Below are 20718 nucleotides of genomic sequence, written 5' to 3'. Positions count from 1 at the left end.
CGGGTTAACTATTGAAAGATATGAATTTAGTGCCATTGTATTGCCTGTAAGGTGACTGTTACTGTATATTGTCTGTGTTCCTTTCTGGTCTGTTACTTTTAGGCTCTCTCTTTGCTTAGAGGACCCCTTTCAATATTTCTTGTAGGGCTGGTTTCACGTTCGCAAATTCTTTTAGTTTTTGTTTGTCCTGGAAGCTTTTTATCTCTCCTTCTATTTTCAATACAGCCTAGCTGGGTATAGTATTCTTGGCTGCATATTTTTCCCATTTAGTGCTCTGAATATATCATGTCAGTCCTTTCTGGTCTGCCAGGTCTCTGTGGATAGGTCTGCTGCTAATCTGATGTTTCTACCATTGTAGGTTACAGAGCTCTTGTCCTGAGCTGTTTTCAGGATTTTCTCTTTGTCTCTGAGACTTGTGTGTTTTACTATTAGATGTCGGGGTGTTGACCTATTTTTATTGATTTTTAGGGGGGTTCTCCGTGCCTCCTGGATTTTGATGCCTGTTTCCTTCCCCAAATTAGGAAGTTCTCTGCTATAATTTGCTCCAATATACCTTCTGCCCTCCTCTCTCTTTCTTCTTCTGGGAACCCAATTATTCTAATGTTTCACTTTATGGTATCACTTATCTCTTGAATTCTGCCCTCATGATCCAGTTATTGTTTATTTCTCTTTTTCTCAGCTTCTTCTTTTTTTTAAAGATTTTATTTATTTATTTGACAGAGAGAGACACAGTAAGAGAGGGAACACAAGCAGGGGGAGTGGAAGAAGGAGAAGCAGGCTTCCCGCCAAGCAGGGAGCCCGATGTGGGGCTCGATTCCAGGACCCTGGGATCATGACCTGAGCCGAAGGCAGACGCTTAACCATCTGAGCCACCCAGGTGCCACTCTCAGCTTCTTTATTGTCCATCATTTTGTCTTCTATATCACTAATTCTCTCTTCTGCCTCATTTATTCTAGCAGTTAGAGCCTCCATTTTTTATTGCACCTCATTAATAGCCTTTTTGATTTCGACTTGGTTAGATTTTAGTTCTTTTATTTTTCCAGAAAGGGATTCTCTAGTATCTTCTATACTTTTTTCAGGCCCAGCTAGTATCTTTATAATCATCATTCTGAACTCTAGTTCCGACATCTTACTAATGTCTGTATTGATTAGGTCCCTGGCAGTCGGTACTGCCTCTTGTTCTTTTTTTTGAGGTGAATTTTGCCATCTTGTCATTTTGTCCAGAGGAGAATAGATGAATGAGAGAACAAAATGCTAAAAAAATGCTAAAAGGGTAACAACGACCCCAGAAAAATATACACTCAACAAATCAGAAGAGACCCAAAACCAGGGGGAAAAGAAAGGGAAAAAAAAAAAGAATATGATCAGGCTGGTGAATATAACAGAGCCACACACTAGATTTTGGGTGTATTTTGGTCTGTTAGAAGAAATTGCCTCCCAAAATTTTAAAGAAAGAAAAACTTATATATATATACAAAAATAAGGGTAAATTCGATGAAGGGATGGAGTATGACTGTAAAGATGAAAAGTTAAGGGGTGTCTGTGTGGCTCAGTTGGTTATGCGACTGCCTTCGGCTCAGGTCATGATCCCAGGCTCCTGGGATAGAGCACCGTGTCGGGCTCCCTGCTCGGCAGGAAGCCTGCTTCTCCCTCTCCCACTCCCCCTGCTTGAGTTCCCTCTCTCTCTCTCTCTGTCAATTAAATAAATAAAATCTTTTAAAAAAAAGATGAAAATCTGAAAGGATTTAAAAAAGGAATTGATAAGAAGTTGGTTGAAAAAAGAATGAAAAAAAATTTTAAAAAAGAGAATGTGATCAGACAGGAGACTAGGACGAAGTCATACACTAGATTTAGGGTATATTTTGGTCTGTTAGAAGAAACTGTATCCCAAAAGTTTAAAGAAAGAAAAACTTACATATATACAAAAAATAAGTTTAGATACAATGAAGAAATAGAATATGACTGTAAAAATGAAAAATTAAAAAAGATTTTAAAAAAAGGAATTGATAAGATGTTGGTTGAAAAAGGAAAGAAGAAAAATTCAACTAAAAAATAGAAAAAGAGAAAAATAAAGAAAATTTAAAAATTTAATTTTGAAAGACTAAAGAATCATGGGAAGAAAGCCATGAATTCTATGTCCTGTATTCCCCTAGCACTGGGGTTTTGCCATTCTCATTGATCAGTAAACCTGGTTTTGGCTGGGATGTTCTTGCTGATCTTCTGGAGGAGGGGCCCATCACAGTGATTCTCAAATGTCTTTGCTAGAGGTGGAATTGCACCGCCCTTTCCAGGGGCCAGGCTAAATAATCTGCTTGGGTTTGCTCTCGGTAGCTTTTCTTCCCTGAAAGCTTTCTGTACAGCTTTGGAGGGTGAGAGTGAAAATGGTAGCCTCTCAATCTCTGGTCCTAGAGGAGACAAGAGCTCAGGCCCCCACTCCTCAGTGCAGACTCAGAGAAAAGCAGTCAATCACTCCTCTCTCCCTGGTGTCTGGCCTCACTCCATGCTCACCCAGCCTGTGACCAAGTGTTTTTATCTCTGGCACACAACCCTGTTTGCAGTCTCCAAACCCAGCAGATCCCTGCGGTGCGCTCCTGTGCCGCTCGTCCCAGGGGAAGAAGGGGAGTCTCCCCAGATCTGCCACTTGTTGGGTCCCTGCTCAAAGAGTAGTGGCCTGACTGTGCCGTGGATCACACTTTATGGCAACCCCAAGCTGAGAGTCCACTCCTCGGCTCTGTCTTTGCTGCCAGCTTCCCCGCTCCAATACCTGGGAGCTCTGCCACACTCAGGCACCCCTGGTCTTTCTGTGACCCCGAGGGTCCTGAGACCACACTGTCCCAACAAGTGTTCCACCCCCCCACCCCCCCCCACCCCCGCTTAGTCACTGGAGCGACATCCCTTGGCGGAGTAGACTTCTAAAAGTTCTGATTTTGTGCTCTGCCGCTCTATCACTTGCCAGTAGCTCGCTGATGGAGGCTCCCTCCCCCTGCTGTCTACCTTCCCAAATATTGCCTCAGATTCACTTCTCTGCATGTCCTACCTTCCAGAAAGTGATCGCTTTTCTGTTCAGAGGGTTGCTGCTATTCTTTTCTTCGATCTCCTGTTGAGTTTGTAGGTGTTCAGAATGGTTTGATAACTAGCTGAATTCCTGGGACAAGATGAAATTTAGGTCTCCTACTCCTCCACCATCTTGCTCTTCCCCCTCATTTCTGATTTTATTTACTTGAGTCCTCTCTCTCTCTCTCTTTGGTGAGTCTGGCTAAAGGTTTATCAATTTTGTTTATCTTTTCAAAGAATAGCTGATTTCATTGATCTGGGTTTTTGTTGTTGTTTTTTAGTCTCTATTTCATTTATTTCTGCTCTAACCTTTATTATTTCCTTCCTTTTGCTGGTTTTGGGATTTGTTTGCTCTTCTTTTTCTAGCTCCTTTAGGTGTAAGTATAGATTATTTGATATTTTTCTTGCTTCTTGAAATAGTCCTGTATTGCTATAAACCTCCCTCTTAGAAAAGTTTTTGCTGCATCTGCAAAGATTTTGGACCTTTGTGTTTTCACTATCATTTGTCTCCATGTATTTTCTTATTTCCTCTTTGATTCCTTGGTTGACCCATTCATGTTTAGTAGCATGTTATTTAATCTCCATGTATTTGTGTTCTTTTCAGACTTTTTCTCATGATTGATTTCTAGTTTCAGAGTGTTGTGGTCAGAAAAGATGCATGATATGATTTCAATCTTTTTGAATTTGTTGAGACTTGTTTTGTGGCCTGGCATGTGATCTATTCTGGAGAATAGTCCCTGTACACTTGAAAAGAATGTTTTGAGATTGAACTGTCCTGAATATATGCTAGATCCATCTGGTCCAATGTGTCATTCAAAGCCATGGTTTCCTTGTTGTTTTTCTAGCTGGATGATCTATCTATCCATTGATGTAAGTAGGGTATTAAAGTCCCCTACTATTATTGTATTACTATCTATTTCTTCCTTTATGTCTGTTAATAGTTGCTTTATGTATTTGGGTGCTCCATGTTGGATGCATAAATATTTACAATTGTATGTCTTCTTGCTGGATTGTTCCCTTAATAGATATAATTGATTTTACTGCTTTAGTGTTTTAACCTCTGTATTGGTTTTATAACTGATTAATCTACTACTTTTATTATGTTTGTATGTACCTGTGAAATATTTTCCTCTCTTAATTTTCTGACTCCTGATTATGGCCTTTTCTTTCCACTCAAAGAATTCCCACTAATGTTTCTTGTAAGGGTGATTTAATGGTGATGAATTCCTTCAACTTTTGTTTGTCTGGGAAACTCTATTTCTCTTTCTATTCTAAATGATAGCCTTGCTGGATAGAGTATTCTTGTTGCAGCTTTTTTTTTCTCAAATTAAAAAAAAAGTTAAAAAATAAAATAAGGGTAACTACAAATCTAAAAATAAAATTAATATCTTTTCTCTAAAAAATAAAACAAGAAGTTACACTAAAGCAATCTGATTCTAGACTGTCACATCAAGAGTTTAGTAGCAACAGTTTCGTATAAGTCAGAGAAGGGAAAATAAAATATCACAAGCCAAAAGATTCTGACTGCTGATTCTTCATATCTAGGTAGTCAAGGGGTCAAAGTCAGGATTTCACAGGAAAGCAGGGTCCACTCGTGAAATTTACCAAGATGTTTCAAAAATTGGCTGGGGTGGGTTGTACAATCTGACCAAACTCTCCCTTTTCCCCCCTCACAGAATTCCCTGACTTGTCCTTTTTCATCTTGTAAGACACAAAATCCTGGGGTGCCTGGTGGCTCAGTCGGTTGAGCAACCAACTCTTGGTTTTGGCTCAGGTCATGATCTCGTAGGTCATGAGTTCAAGCCCTGTGTCAGGCTCTGAGTGCAGCAGGGTATCTGTCTGAAGATTCTCTCTCTCTGCCGCCCCCCCATTCACTCACTCTCTCTCTAAAATAAATAAATAAATCTTTTTTAAAAAAGGACACAACATCCTTCACAAAAGAGAATATATGATTTCATTTGTGCAGATTTCCAAACCAGGCAAGACTAATCTTTGGTGGAGAAAATCACAGCAGTAGTGGCCTCTGGTGTCAGTGGATGTGCATGGGGATTGATGGGGCATGATGGATCTTTCTGAAGTGATGGTTATGGTCTCTATCTTGACAGGAGTTTGGTTCCACAGTTGTCCAAACTCAGCCTTTATCAAAACTCAGCAAATGTTACAGTGTGTGTGTGTTTTATTGTATTACACACTTTACATCAAAAGAAAAACACTGGGCACAAATACTGAACGCTAGTTAATGATATGCGTGCAAAAACATTTAGGAAAAGTGTATTGATGAGATTTACTTTGAAATTAATAAAAAATACCTGAATTGATGCATAGTTAAAGGAATAGACAGATGGATAGATGTGATAATATAGAGTGAAATTGTAATGATAGAAGGTGGTTTTTGTTTTTTGTTTTTTTTGTAGACTCTATGCCCAGCGTGGAGCCCAGTATAGGGCTTGAACTCACACAACCCTGAGATCAAGACCTAAGCTGATATTAAGAGTCTGACACTTAACTGACTGAGCCACACAGTGCCCCAATAGAAGCTTTCTTTAAAAAGCTTTGCTAAATTTTTTCAACTTTACTATATGTTTGAATTTTTTTGTAATGTTAGGTGAAAAATTAATTCCAGCATTAGTCCCTTCAATGTATCTCTCCTGACCCTTACTCCCTAGCACTAGGATAAGCTAGGCTATTTCCCCTTTTTTGTAGTCCCAGGATGCTTTACACATATTTTCATATTGACTGATTGCATCCATCTCCTCCAATTAAACTGTGAGTTTCTTAAGGATAGAGATTATGCAATTTACCTTTGTATCCCAAGCACTAGTCTAGGCATATAGCAGGACAGATACCATATGATCTCTCTTATATGTGGAATCTAAAATAAATAAATAAACCAAGTTCATAGATAGAGAGAACAGATTGGTAGTTGCCAGAGTTGGGGAGTGGGAGAAATGGGTGAAGGGGCTCAAAAGGTCAAAAGAAATAAGGGAATCCAATACTGAAAAGCTATTGAAACCACATCTCTGTGGCCCATCTTAATGGATATAAAATAACATTATTGTTTGTATGAAATAACATTAAAGATAAAAATGAGGAAAAAAAGAAATATAATACGTGCAACGTGCACAAACACTAAGTGTACAGCTCAGTGAATTTTATGGAATGAATTACCTGTGAAACCACCACCCAGATCAAGACACAGTATAAGAGCAACTAGGAAACTTCCCTCACATCCATTCACCATTTTAATCCTATGGAAAAAGAGAGCACCCATTTTACTTCTATTTTCATAAATTAGTTTTGCCTCTTTTAAAAATTCATATAAATGTAATCAGTTTTTCATTTAATACTCTACCTATAAATTTAACAATCTTGTCTGTAAAAGTTGTACATGCTTTCTCATTACTGCATAGTATTCTACATGAATAAAATAATTTATTTACTTGTTTTACTTGGCTCTTTGTTTCTGTTCCAGTTTTGAACAATTAAAAATAAAGCTATAATTTTAAAAGCTCAAAAAGTATAGTATTTTAATAAATTATCATAGGCATCACATTTTCCCCTAAACACAAAGGAATTTTGCTCTTATACTCGGCAGGTTTAGAGACTTGGCCATTAAAGGAACAAATAAAGACAGCATGAGCCAAAGAAATTAGTGATAAAATAAACAAATAGGAAACATAGCCTGTGGCATACAAGTAAATATGGCTTGCTCTACAAAGTGATAGAAGAAGGAAGAAAAGTGTAGAGGAATCTGTTGAGAAAGCAGTAGTAGGTGACAGTTAGGGGCTACACTATCAGAAGGCACAGGAAATCACTACACCCAAGATTATCTCTAATGAGCAATGAAAAGATAGAAAACTGGTTTCAAGAGTTGAAGAACATGGCATGAGAACAAAGCTCAACTATACTGTCGCCTAGAAGGCATTTTGCAGGACAGTGAATGACATTTTTCTTTTCTTTTACATTTCTCTGCTAGATTTTTCATTCGCCGACACTGATAACTGGAATTAGAGGTTGCTTAATGATCCAGAGAGAGACCCAGCAGAACAGTCTTAGTAGAGCTGCACTGAAGCATTAAGCAAGTGCCAAAGTTAAGGTCTTTTGAGCTTAGTCTATGAGCACCGATTGCTAAAACCAAGTTTAAACTGTGTAAACAAAATGAAAAGAAGAATGGAATAATCAACCAAATTCAAGGTAGCTGGTCTTTCCAGATAATTCATCCACAAAAAAACCTACATTTGATTCTTCTTGAAGAGACGGTTTTTATAATCAGCTCAGTGTTCCCTGATACTAGACCTTTAAGTGAGTATCCAAATAGTAAGAGCCCTACTGCTCCTCAACACCATCAGTAGCTTCACTCATTTAGCACTTTTAATAAAAACTACTAGTCATTTGCTACAAATGAATTGCTTCATTTATACCCTCCATTACAATGGCACATCTGTATGAAATGACATTTTCCTGTATCACTGGTCTTTATTTAATAATTCATCCTACTCAAATGTTCAACCACCTAAAATCAACTCAACAATTTTGTTTATAATCCATAACATTATCAAAATGATAAGCTGCAGAGACCAAGTGACATTTTTGCATCCAAATACTGATCCAAACAACATTTTACCTGTGCTTTTTAGGTTTCTTCAAATTTGGTAATAGCTTTAATAGATAATTTCATACTATAAAGTTCACCCATTTAAAACATACAATTCAGTGGGGTTTTTTTGTATATTTACAGAGTTGTGTAACCATCATCACAAACTAATTTTATAACATTTCATCATCCTAAAATATTATTTCTTTTGACCACAGTTTCAAATCATAACCATATTTTTTAATTAATAGGGAATTCCAAATTTTAGGGTTTACCTCGATTCTTATTTCTTTTTCACATGGATTCAATGGCCTCAGTCTCTGTGCATGTGTGTGTGTGTTAAGAGTTAGAAAGAACAACAACAACAAAAAAAGAGTCAGAAAGAAGAGAGTTCATCTATTTCAAACTTCTAATTGTTATAAAAATCTTCCTGCAGCATTTTTTGTGAACAGAACTATTTTTGTCTCCTTTGCTTTTTAGGTAGCAGAAGTGTATATTTAGGGTTATTGGAATTGTATGATAGATTCTTAACTGGAGCTGAAGGATTTTCATTCCTAGACAGCTTTTTAAAAAGGCAGCCTTGGGGCGCCTGGGGGACTCAGTCAGTTAAGCGTCTCCTTCAGCTCAGATCATGATCCCGGGTTCCTGGGATCAGGCCCCATGTCGGGCTCCCTGCTCAGCGGGGAGTCTGCTTCTCCCTCTCCCTTGTCTCTCCCACCTTACTCATTCTCTCTCTCTCTCTCTCAAATGAATAAATACAATCTTTATAAAAAATACTGCAGAGTTAAGGATAAAGCTAGTAAATTTTGAATAAAAATAAATAAATACATAAATAAATAAGTAAATGCAGCCTTTCCAGGGGTGCCTGGGTAGCTCAGTTGGTTAAGCATCTGACTCTTGATCTCAGCATAAGTCTTACCTCAGGGTTGTAAGTTTGAGCCCCGTGGTGGGCTCCATCCTGGGCGTGGAGCCTACTTAAAAAATTGGGGAGGGTATGTGCTATGGTGAGCGCTGTGAATTGTGTAAGACTGCTGAATCACAGATCTGTACCTCTGAAACAAATAATACATTATATGTTAAAAAAAAGAAGAAGAAGAAGAAGATAGCAGGAGGGGAAGAATGAAGGGGGGAAATCCAAGGGGGAGATGAACCATGAGAGACTATGGACTCTGAAAAACAAACTGAGGGTTCTAGAGGGGAGGGGGGTGGAGGATGGGTTAGCCTGGTGATGGGTATTAAAGAGGACACGTATTGAATGGAGCACTGGGTGTAATACACAAACAATGAATCATGGAACACTACATCAAAAACTAATGATGTAATGTATGGTGATTAACATAACATAATAATAAAAAAAAATACAGCCTTTCCTGAATGAAAGCAAGATGATAAGAGAACTCCTGGAAACTGCTTTTGCTATGGCCATGATGAAGTGGAGAGTGAAATATCTATTTCACTGTTCACATGACTAAAGAAACCTGTAACTGAAGATTTTGAGAAAAGAAAAAGCTAGACTGTTGAATTAATTATACTGCTTGTATTGCTTCAGGGGAAAAAAGCTTTATTTTTTTCCTTCCTGACTAGACATGGGGCTAAGATTCTACCTTAGCTGGTTATAATGTACATACGTGGAAATAATTTCCTAAGTTATGACTCCCCTCTCTCCACTGTTAACTGTTTATCACAAAAATACTGAAGCCTTGGCAGTGATGATTTCTCTGACACTAGTTGACTGGATGTCTCTGAGCTGGACTAATTAGAAATCTAAGATCAGGGTGAGAAGAGCTTGACTCAATTTCTGAAATATGCAGGCTCAAAGATAGAGCCTACTGGTGAGTGTCATCTTCCTGTCCTGCGGACCAGAGAAGCAGAGACAGTTAATATGCAGCGAGAGAGAAAGAAGAATGAAGCAGATGTGTGCAAATGAGCAGACCAGGCAGAAAGGAAAGGGATCTGAGTAGTGAAAGAATTCTAGAGAGTTTTCCACACTCTAGTTCTTAAACCTTCCAATGTTCTACTGAACTGCCCTTAGATTCTGTGAGATATTTCCTTATGCTTAAGTTAGTTAGTTTTGCTTTGTGTTGCTAGAAACCCAGAGAGTCCTAACAGTAGACTAGCTTAAAATAGAACATAAAGATTTATTTAAGTTTCTGAATCACTTATGAATGATACCAAAGAAATAAAAAGGTAAAATTTCTGCTTTTGATTTACTTAAAATCTTACTGGGGAAACAAGAAATTCACTCATAACAAACTCTCCAAAACAATGCAGCTTATTCTCTAATAAGCATTATGTGGTATAATTAGTTTCCATAGAAAATGGAGAAATCCATGTGAGCTCTAGCAATGAGGAAAGACCTCAGAGGATTAATTCTTTGTGTTAAACCCTGAATGATGAATAACATTTGGTTAAGTAAAAAGTGACATGTGTTCTAGATTAAGAGACAAAAAGCCAAGAACTTGCAGAAATCCAACTAAAGAATAAAGATAAAAGATGAGATTGTGTTGCGGGGGTAGAGTTAGATGATGAAGAGGCTTGAATTCCAGAATGAAGAATCGTTTAGACTTCCTATAACCAACTCAGTAAAAGGAGAAATTGTAGATCCTTAAGCAGAGGTACAATGTAATCAAATATTTAAAAAAAACTGAATCTGGTTGTGGTATGCTCTATAGTTTAGTGGCAAGTGAACTAAGTTGGAAGACTTCTCTCTCGGAAGAGTCATCTCTGTGTGACTAGAGAAAAGTGAAAAAATCTAGGACAGGAGAAACAAACTTACTTAGGTCAGTGCTTCTCAAACTTTACTGTGTGCATGAAACACCTGAGAACCTTCTTAAGATGTAAATCTTATTTAGTAAGTTCTGGGCTAAGGCCCAGAATTCTGAATTTCTAACAACCTCCCAAGTAACACTTACACGGCTAGTCTGTGGACCACACTTTGAGGAGCAAAGATTTTGAAAATGATGATCTAATCCAATGTGATGAAGGAAAATAAAAGAACCAAAGGTGACTCCAAGGTTTCTAGTGTGCTAGAGGAGACAGAAAAAGAGGGAACTGAGCCGATCCATCATTTACTGAGTGACTACTCTTCGTTATTTTCTTTTATTCTGCGACCTTAGCCATTCATTCACTTTGTCAACACATATGTACTTAGCATCCACTAAGTGTCAGGCATTGTTCTAAATGTTGTGGATTCAATAATGAATAAAACTATATAATAACTCTGCTTACAATTTAAGGGGAAGGACAGAAAATAAATAAAATAACTAAAATGCATATTACTAAAGTTGGGAAAACCAAGCAAATAGTCCAAACTCACATAACTATAATTTTGGCTGAGTTTCATTCAAGTAAGTCCCATTAAACATCTTCTGTATAACACAAATATGATAAGTTTATAAGGAATTTAAGATATATGTTGAAGTTAAAACTATTTTTAAGTACTTGGAAAGTATTTTAAGTTTAAAAAAATATTTCTGAAAGTCCTGGGTACCTTAGATTTGTCACTGGAAACATTTTCAATGAAAGTGTGTCTATGAATGTGTAATAGAATATTTTGCAGCTTTCACAGTCATCCCTCCCAAAACAAACATCTGTCTTATTAGTCAGGTGATGTATGGTCTGACTGAGTGCTCATTTTTCATCTGTAAGGGGCCACCCCAAGCGTTCCTCTTTGTTTCTTACCATAGGTCACAGAGAGGAATTTCTTTCCAAATACACTGTAGAAATTCATTTCTACAGTAAGTTGAATAAAACACCGTGGGATTCATTATTCAAAGAAAGCAAAGAAATGGGTTGAGAAATCTTTGTCTGTATGTATATACATATGTATGCACTTATCTATCTATATTTGTACTTCTGCCATCTATGAATGTATAAAAAAATGAATAAATAAAATGTAAATGGAAGCCTATTATAATTGCTATGAAACAATAGTTTCTCATCCTCCAAAATTTATATTTAAAAATTGCTAAATGTATCTTTGTTCACTAAGCACTTTAATTAACATCTATAACGTGGTGATTATATTATTCAACATTTAAATACTTAATTTGCAATCTGGAATTGCAGGCATTCCCTGATAAAGACATATTTTCATTTGTTGCATTTGTATTTTTAGTAGAAGACAAAAATAAGAAGATACTTATATGGTAATATGATACGAGATCCGTAAACAAAAGTTTCACTCCTTTTTTTTATTGCTCTTGAGATTTAAAACACAGCAACAATCTACATTTATGTATTGAGCTGTTGGATTTTTTTTTCGTGTTATGAGAGGTTTGAAGTACTGTACCTGCCATCTACTGGAAGTCTATGGGAGGTACATTTCCCTACTAGCAACTCAAGGCCTCCAGAGAGTGAGTCTAGAAAATGCTATCAGTGCTATTTGAGAAAATTATATCACAGGTTTTGAGGTTCTTTACTACCGGTGAAGAAAAGGTAAAGATAAAATAATACCATTAATCACTGGTAAGAGTACAGAATGAACCCATATACATTTGAGTAGGCAAAATGGAAAGAGTGATTCACCTCTGAAATGGTAAAATGACTAAAAGGCCACAAGCAAAAAGATCTACAAATGTCCTTCCCAGCATTTTTATTAAGGGGAGTATTCTGGCCACAGACATATGAATATGTAATTCTGAACTACTACAAGGAACTCTTTGGATCCAGTGCGGCCTGGATTCAGAGACCTTCTCTAATGACTTCTGTTGATTTCTGGGCTTAAGTAGATTGTGTGAATAGGAGTAAGGGTAAATGTAAGAGAAGACAGGATAAGCACAGGCTATAGCTGAAATGTCAAATTACTGTAAAGAATGAAACACAATAGTTAGTTGTTTAATTATATGCTTTGTGACTATATTTAATTCCTTCAACTATGCTCTGGGTCAGAATAGTTATCTCTAGACTTTCATGTAACCTAGACACCTACATGTCCAGGTGCCTAGACTTTTCCTACTCAAATCGTGTTGATATGTTTCCTTACCCTAAATAATTTTAATATAATGTCTCCAACCACTTCTTTGTCCTGATTTATGGGGGGAAAACCAGACACTAAGAGTTACCCTTTAATGCGATTTTTATGAATGACTTTAAAAAGTGTGATTTTAAGTACTTATAAATAGGAAAACTTCCAGCTTTCAATCATTCTGTACTTTTGGTGGCTAGAAGGAATTCTTAGAAGTAATAAGCTCCAGGATTACATGGTCCTAGACATAGCTTGAAGGTTTCATGACAGATTAACAGTGGCACTAAGAGGTAGACTATTTAATTCAAGGTCATACAGTTTAGTAGTACAGCTAAACTATAATTCAGATGGTTTCACTGTAGTCACTATTATTTCTATGACCGACCGTGTACTGCCTCAAATGTAATTGTAAAATATATATTGGACTTGGGATTGAAACAGGAATGCCCTTGAGCTATTGTCACAGGAGAGAAGGGAAAGTAGGAGAGAAAGAATAAAGATATTTGCCAGATATGTCCTTGACATTGTATATTATGTGTATTCACTTTCACTTTGAAATTCAAGCAAGATCACTCCTCACATCAAAGCTTCTGACTTAAATAAGCTCCTCTCTTACCTAAATATATCAAAGAGAACACATGAAGACAGTGGTGTTCAGAGTTAGGGAGAGAGTTATAAAAGTAGGTGACATCCAGACATTTCTAAGCTAAGTGATGAAACAGTAGGCCTTTTATGTTGAACAATATTACAGATGATTAGATCCTGAGAACCTTCAACTGCAAACACCTATAAGTATGGACTAATCACATCACTAGTATTGTTTAAAATACAGAGTCAAACTCACAAAGAAGTTGTAAAATCTCCAGGGGCTGAAAGCAAGGACACTGAAAACCAGAGTAGTAAACTGATTCTGACACGTTGGCAGCTTAAGGGAGTAGGAGACATTAGTCAGTCCTGTTATTCAAATGAATTTAATAAACATTGTGGACCAAAAAATAAGACATTAAGACTGCTTCAGTTGGGAAGTTGGACTAGCAAACCTTCCCCTCATAGAGTTATATATAAAGTCAAGACGTATAAAAGGCTATGCCCTCAGGAAAATGGTAGCTAGGGAAAAATCCATCTATTGACAAAGTGAAATGAAAGGAACCTTGTTGTGTTGACCTGAGATCTGAGTAGGAAAAAAAGTCTACACCAAAAAGTTGTATCCACAGAAAGAGCAAACAGAATAAGACCCCAGAAGCTTTAGGTAATAAGACTGAAACACACTAAAAAAGAAGTATGTTTAAACTGATTTAAATAAATAATCAAAAGTCTAAGAAAGCAATGTAATGTTATTTAAAAAGCATAAAATAGAATACTTTGCAGCAAGTAAAAAAGATTAGGTAGATCCATATATGCTGATGTGTAGATATTTCCAAAATTCATTATATAGAAAATTTAGTTACAAAAGCATCATATAGTATAAATACATTGTTGTTTAAAAGAATTAAAAAGACACTTATATGTTTGCTTTAAGGATATGCATTTTGTTTATATCTGGTTCCAGTTAACTCCTTTGTTCCTATAATTTCTACTGAACATAGTACAAAATTATTACTAATAAAAAAATTGGACCAAATTTGAAAAAAAAAAGGAATGAAAAATAACTTGTAGAAATAAAAAATTTAGTCACTGAAACAGAAAATAAAAAAGATTAGTTATGGCTAGAGATAGAGTTAGTGAACAGAAAGATAAATTTGAAGATATTATTCACAGAAACAAAGAGAGACCAAGAAATGGAAAAATTAGAGAGGTTAAAAAGACATGAAGGTAAAATTAGAAAGTCTCATAATAACATTCAAAAGAAATTTCAGAGAGGACTAGAGAGATAATGGTGGCGAGTCTATAAAGAGAATGGCTGAGAATTGTCCAGAAGTGATAAAGCACTCTAGTCCTCAGGTTCAAGAAATCTTATAAATCCCAAGAAGTTTCTAAATTAGCAAAGGCAAATAAATGATTTTTAAAACCAAGCCAAGAGAAGAGACAGATCACAATCAATAGTTAGACATATCTTTTATCAATAGCAATAATGAAAAAGGGAAGACAGTGAATTATTCTCTTCAATGAAAAAATTAAGTTCTCATAAAAAAGAGTACTTTGGATTCATCTAACATCATTTAAGAATGGGATCAAAATAAGCATTTCACAAATAAAAGTGATTGTATTTATAGTCAAAAGACCATCACTGAAGGAATTTCTAATGAATATTCAAGAAAAAGGATATTGAATCAATAAAGAAAGATTAAGTTGAAAGAAGGAAAGGTGAACAAGTAAACAGGTAAAAAAGTAGATAAATCTGGGTGCCTGGGTAGCTCAGATGGTTAAGCATCTGCCTTCAACTCAGGTCATGATCCCAGGGTCCTGGAATTGAGTCCCACATCGGGCTCCCTGCTCAGTAGGGAGCCTGCTTCTCCCTCTGCCTCTCTCTCTCTGTCTCTTATGAATAAATAAATAAAATCTTTTAAAAAAAAGTAGATAAATCTAAAAAAGCACTGACTGCATTAAACAGCAAGGATAATAATGATTAATTTGGGGAGGAGAAAAAAAGTGGAGACTTAAATACCCAAAAATAACACATAAGTTGGAATGGTTAACACTTTTTATTTCAGGAAAGTCTAGTATCATGGTTAATTTTATGTGATAACTTGACTGGGCCACGGGGTGCCCAGATATTTGGTCAACATTGTTCTAGATGTTTCTGAGAGGGTGTTTCTAGATGAGATTAACATTTAAATCGGTAGGCTGAGTGAAACATATTGCCTTCCCTAAAGTGGATAGGCTTCCTCCAGTTGAAAGCTTAAATAGAACAAACAGGCTGACCCTCCCGGGAGTAAGAGAGTTCTTGACATTCTGAGGACTGAGATACTGGTTTTTTTTCTGCCTTTGCACTCAAACTGAGACATCATCTTTTTGTGGGTCTCAAGCATTGGCCCTTGGAGTAGAACCACACCATCAGCTCTCTAGGTTCTCAATCCTCAGACTTGAACTGGAACCTAACCCTTGGCTTTCTTGAGTCTCCAGCTTGCTGATTCACCCTGTAGATCTGAGATTTACTAACCTCCATAACAGAGTGAGCTAATTCCTTGTAAGAAATCTCTCTCTCCATCTCTCCTCTCTCCCTCTCTCTCTCTCTTGCTCTCGCTCTCGCTCTCCCCCTGCCCCATCCTGCCCCACTATCTCCATCTTGATCTCAATCTCTATCCTACTGGTTCTGTTTCTCTGGTGAACACTAATAAAACAGATTTTGGTACTGAGGACAATTTTATAGAAGTAGAATTAGAAGGATGTGTTTTCTGAATTGGTTCTGGGGTTTGTGGAACTGGCTTTTTAATCTAATTAGATTTAAAGATGCTAATGACTCTATTTCTAGTAGTAAAGAGAGCATTGATAGTCCCTGGCATGATCAGGCAATAGAGATAAGTACACTATCACTGCTAGAGACTCCTAAACAGCCACTTATAAGCAAGGGTCTGAGTGACCATGTATATGATACTTTTTTTTTAAGATTTTATTTATTTATTTGAGAGAGAGAGAACACCTGAGAGGGGATAGGGTCAGAGGACGAAGCAGACTCCCTGCTGAGCAGGAAGCCCAATGCGGGACTCGATCCAGGGACTCCAGGATCATGACCTGAGCCGAAGGCAGTCGCTTAACCAACTGAGCCACCCAGGCGCCCTGTATATGATACTTTTGAACATTTTTGTCAAACTAACAAGTATAAAGAGATTGACTGGTTGTTCCTAATGCCGCTGGCCAGAGTAGGGAAAGAAATGGATGAACTCAGGAATTCAAATTCCCAGCGCCAAGCACCACTGAAATGACCTGAAAGCTTCTGTGTGTGCCCTAAAGAGCACTCATATCCCCTGTAGCTTCAGGGCTCAAATTGTTAAAAATCAAATGCAGAATCTCAACCTGCAACTGACTGGATTACAATGCAATTTGAACACCCAGCCTTGTAGGGTGTCTACTATTAAAGTAAAGGCATTGACTGGGCAAAAATGGGATCTTGAAAAGTGGAATGGAGATGTGTGAGAAGAACCTGATGAGGCTGGAGACACTGGGACTCTAAATTCTGATGAATCATCTTTGCCAATGGAAGTAGCCTCTCCAACCCCAGCGGAAATAGCCTCCCCAGCCCCAGTAGAAGCTGCCTCTCCATCTCCATTTGAGAGGATTAACCGTATATTGCCTGATGAAACTATAATGGCCTCCCCTGAGATAGCTGACATGCAAGACAATGCTGATTCTCTTCAGGACCCACTCTTACAACCCCTCTTTGGTTCTAGACCTAAAACTAGCCTCAAGTCCCAGTAGGCCCCTAAGACTGAGTTATAGAGTATGACCCATAAAGAGGTGCAATATACTCCCAAAAAACTACTTGAATTTTCTAACTTACACAGACAGAAATTTGGAGAACATGTGTGGGAATGGATTATAAGGATGTGGGACAATCATGTCAGAAATATAAAGTTGATTGGGTCAGATTCATTGATATGGGCTCACTAAGCAGAGATTCTTCATTTAATGTTGCATCTGGGGGAGTTAAAAGGGCTCTAACAATTTATTTGGTTGGTTGGCTGAAATATGGGCCAAAAGGTGGCCCACAGTGAGTGAGTTGAAAATGCTGGACCTACCTTGGTTTAATGTAGAGGAAGGGATTCAAAGACTTAGGAAGATTGGAATGTTAGAGTGGATTTGTCACTTAAGACCTACTCACCACCCTGGAGGAGTCCAGAACATATACCTTTCACCGCAACTATGAGTAATAAATTTGTGAGGGGAGCCCCATCATCCTTGAAGAGCTCTGTAATTGCTTGTCTCTGGAAGCCAGACCTTACTTTGGGATCTGCAGTCACTGAATTGGGAAACCTAAATGCAATGGGAGTAATTGGATCCCAGGGTGGCAAAGGTCAAGTGGTGGCACTCAGCTGCCAAAAGAAAGGTGAGCGTAATGGATAGCAGAGGAAAAGCAACATTCAGAATAGTCTGACTCAAGCAGACCTATGGTATTGGCTAGCTGATCATGGTATTCCTAGAAGTGAAATAGAAAGTCTATTAAATTCTTATTTGATCTGTATAAGCAGAAAAATTCTAAGTTAAGTGAATGAAAGTCTGACTTGAATCATAAAAACAGAGTCAGAATCCCTCAATCAATTCCCAGACTTGAGCCAGTTTACAGATCCAGAGCCCTTTATTTTTTTAAATTTTTTTTTAAAAGATTTTATTTATTTATTCATGAGAGACAGAGAGAGAGAGAAGCAGAGGGAGAAGCAGGCTCCCAAGGAGCAGGGAGCCCAATGCAGGACTCGATCCCAGGGCCCTGGGATTATGACCTGAGCCAAAGGCAGACGCTTAACCGTCTGAGCCACCCAGGTGCCCCAGATCCAGAGCCTTTTAAATGCAAAGGAGGCCCTCTTGAGGAAGGACCTCCCTGAGGAGGGAACATGGTACACTGCCAGAAATTTATACTACTAATCTTTATCCCAGCCTTCCCCAAAGGGACATATGGCCTTTTACCAGGGTAACTGTGCATTGGAGAAAAGGAAATAATCAGATCTTTCCAGACTAGCAGACACTATTTCTGAACTGACACTGATTCCAGGAGATGCAAAACATCACTATAGTCTACCAGATAGAGTAGGGCTTATTGAGGCCGGGAGGTCAATGGAGTTTTAGCTCAAGTCTGACTCACAGTGGGGTCGTGGGGCCCCAAATCCATCCTGTGGTTATTTCTCTGGTTCTGTAATGCATAATTGCAATTAGCATGCTGAGCAATTGGCAGACTCCCACACTGGTTCCCTGAACTGTGCAATGAGAGTCATTATGGTGGGAAAGGCCAAGTGGAGGCCACTAGAACTGCTTCTACCTAAGAAAAGAGTGAACTGCTTCTACCTAAGAAAAGAGTGAACTAAAAACTATATTCCTGGAGGGTTGCAGGGATTAGTACCACTAACAAGGACTTCAAAGATGTAGGGATAGTGATTCTCACCATATCCCCATTCTACTTGCCTATTCGGTCTGTGAAGATGACAAATGGATCTTGGAGAATGATAGCAGATTATTGTAAGTTTAAGCACATAGTTACCCCAATTGCAACTGTTATACCAGATAGGATTTAATTGAGCAATTAATTCTGGTACCTGCTATGTGGCTACTGACCTAGCAAATGCTTTTTTCTGCATATCTGTCTATAAAGACCACCAGAAGCAGTTTACTTTAAGCTGGCATGGCCTATAATGCAACTTCACTGTCCTATCCCAGGGATATATAGCTCTCTGGTCCTATGTCATAATTTAGTTTGCAGGGATCTTGACTGCCTTTTCCTTCCACAAAATAACACACTGGTCCATTACATTAATGACATTATGCTGACTGGACCTAGTAAGCGAGAAGAAACTACTCTAGACTTACTGGTAAGACATTTGTGTGTCAGAGGGTGGGAGATAAATCTGACAAAAATTCAGGAATCTTCTATCTCAGTGAAATTTCTAGGAGTCCAGTACTTTAGGGCATGTCAAGATATGCCTTCTATGTGATATATATATATATTATTCAGCCATCAAAAAGAATGAAATCTTGCCATTTGCAATGACATGGATGGAAATGGAGTGTATTATGCTAAGCAAAATAAGTCAGTCAGAGAAAGACAAATACCATACGATTTCACTCATATGTGGAATTTAAGAAACAAAACAGATTAACATAGGGGAAGGGAAGGAAAAATAAAATAAGAAGAAAACAGGAAGACAAACCATCAGAGACTCGAAACTATAGGGATCAAACTGAGGGTTGCTGGAGGGGAGGTGAGTAGGAGGATGGGGTAACTGGGTGATGGGCATTAAGAAGAGCACTTGAAGTAATGAGCACTGGGTGTTGTATGAAACTGATGAATCACTAAATTCTACCTCTGAAACTAATAATAGAGTATATGTTAATAAAAAAAAAAGCTATGTCTTCTAAGGTGAAGGATAAGTCGTTGTATCTGTTCTCTCCCATAACCAAAAAAAAGGCATAACACCTAGTGGGCTATTGGGATTTTGGAGGCAACATATTTCATCTTTGGGTGTTACTCTGGACCATTTACCAAGAGACCTGAAAAGCTACTAGTAATCCTTAAATCAGCAGATGAAATGCTTGAGTAACTCCATAGGTACACTTGCCTCCAGCCTCTACAAAATAACTGGGAAGTTCTATAACTAGATAACTCCAAATAGAGGGAAGAATTTTTAAAAGAAAATCAATGAATATGATCTATACTACAATAGATAAAGAAATCTGATGTTCTTCAGTCTTCTACTGTCCAAGTCAGTGGTTGTTTTCAGTAGCCCCAAAAGACAACAGGTATTACTCATAGCAGCCAACTATTATTTGGGATCCTCCATTTATTTGACTCATAACCAGAATTTTCCATGGGTAAGACATTTCCAAGTTAGATATAAAACACAGAAACCATTAGATAATATAAAAATAAAGATTCATGCACAGTTTTAAAAGAGTGAAAAATAAACAGAAAACTAGAAATAATGTTGTTACATGTAAAACAAGGGACTAAATTAAAATCCTCTACCACAATTTATGTGATGTTTAGCATTACTAAAGTATTATACTGGCATCATCCTGGATACAATCTGTAGTTAAGAAACATGTTAATAAATATTAGATGCAAGTTTATAAAAAATAAGTTTTAAAAATAATTATGCTATATCATATTTAACACATATGTTATATATTTATAACTTATAATTAATAAATGTAATTATTTAAAATAACTCTTATAAATCTTTAAGAAAAAGATAAACATCCCTGTGGAATAAGATCATGAACAGATTATCAAGAAATACACATATGCAATAAGTATGTGAAAAAATATTCAGCCTCACTAATGATAAAATTCTACCATTGATGCTACTCATACAGGTCAGTCTCCTAGGTCAGAGAGAAGGGTGGAAAATGAGGAATGAATCTGAAAGAACAAATGGGAAATATCCCACACTGCAAGCTTTGCTAACCAAAATCTCTGAGATTTCTCCAATAAAACATCTATAAATGTGCATAGAGGAAA

The sequence above is a fragment of the Neomonachus schauinslandi genome, chromosome 9 (assembly GCF_002201575.2).
Source record: "Neomonachus schauinslandi chromosome 9, ASM220157v2, whole genome shotgun sequence".
In the NCBI taxonomy this organism is placed as follows: Eukaryota; Metazoa; Chordata; class Mammalia; order Carnivora; family Phocidae; genus Neomonachus; species Neomonachus schauinslandi.
Note: the sequence above shows the minus strand (reverse complement) of the source record.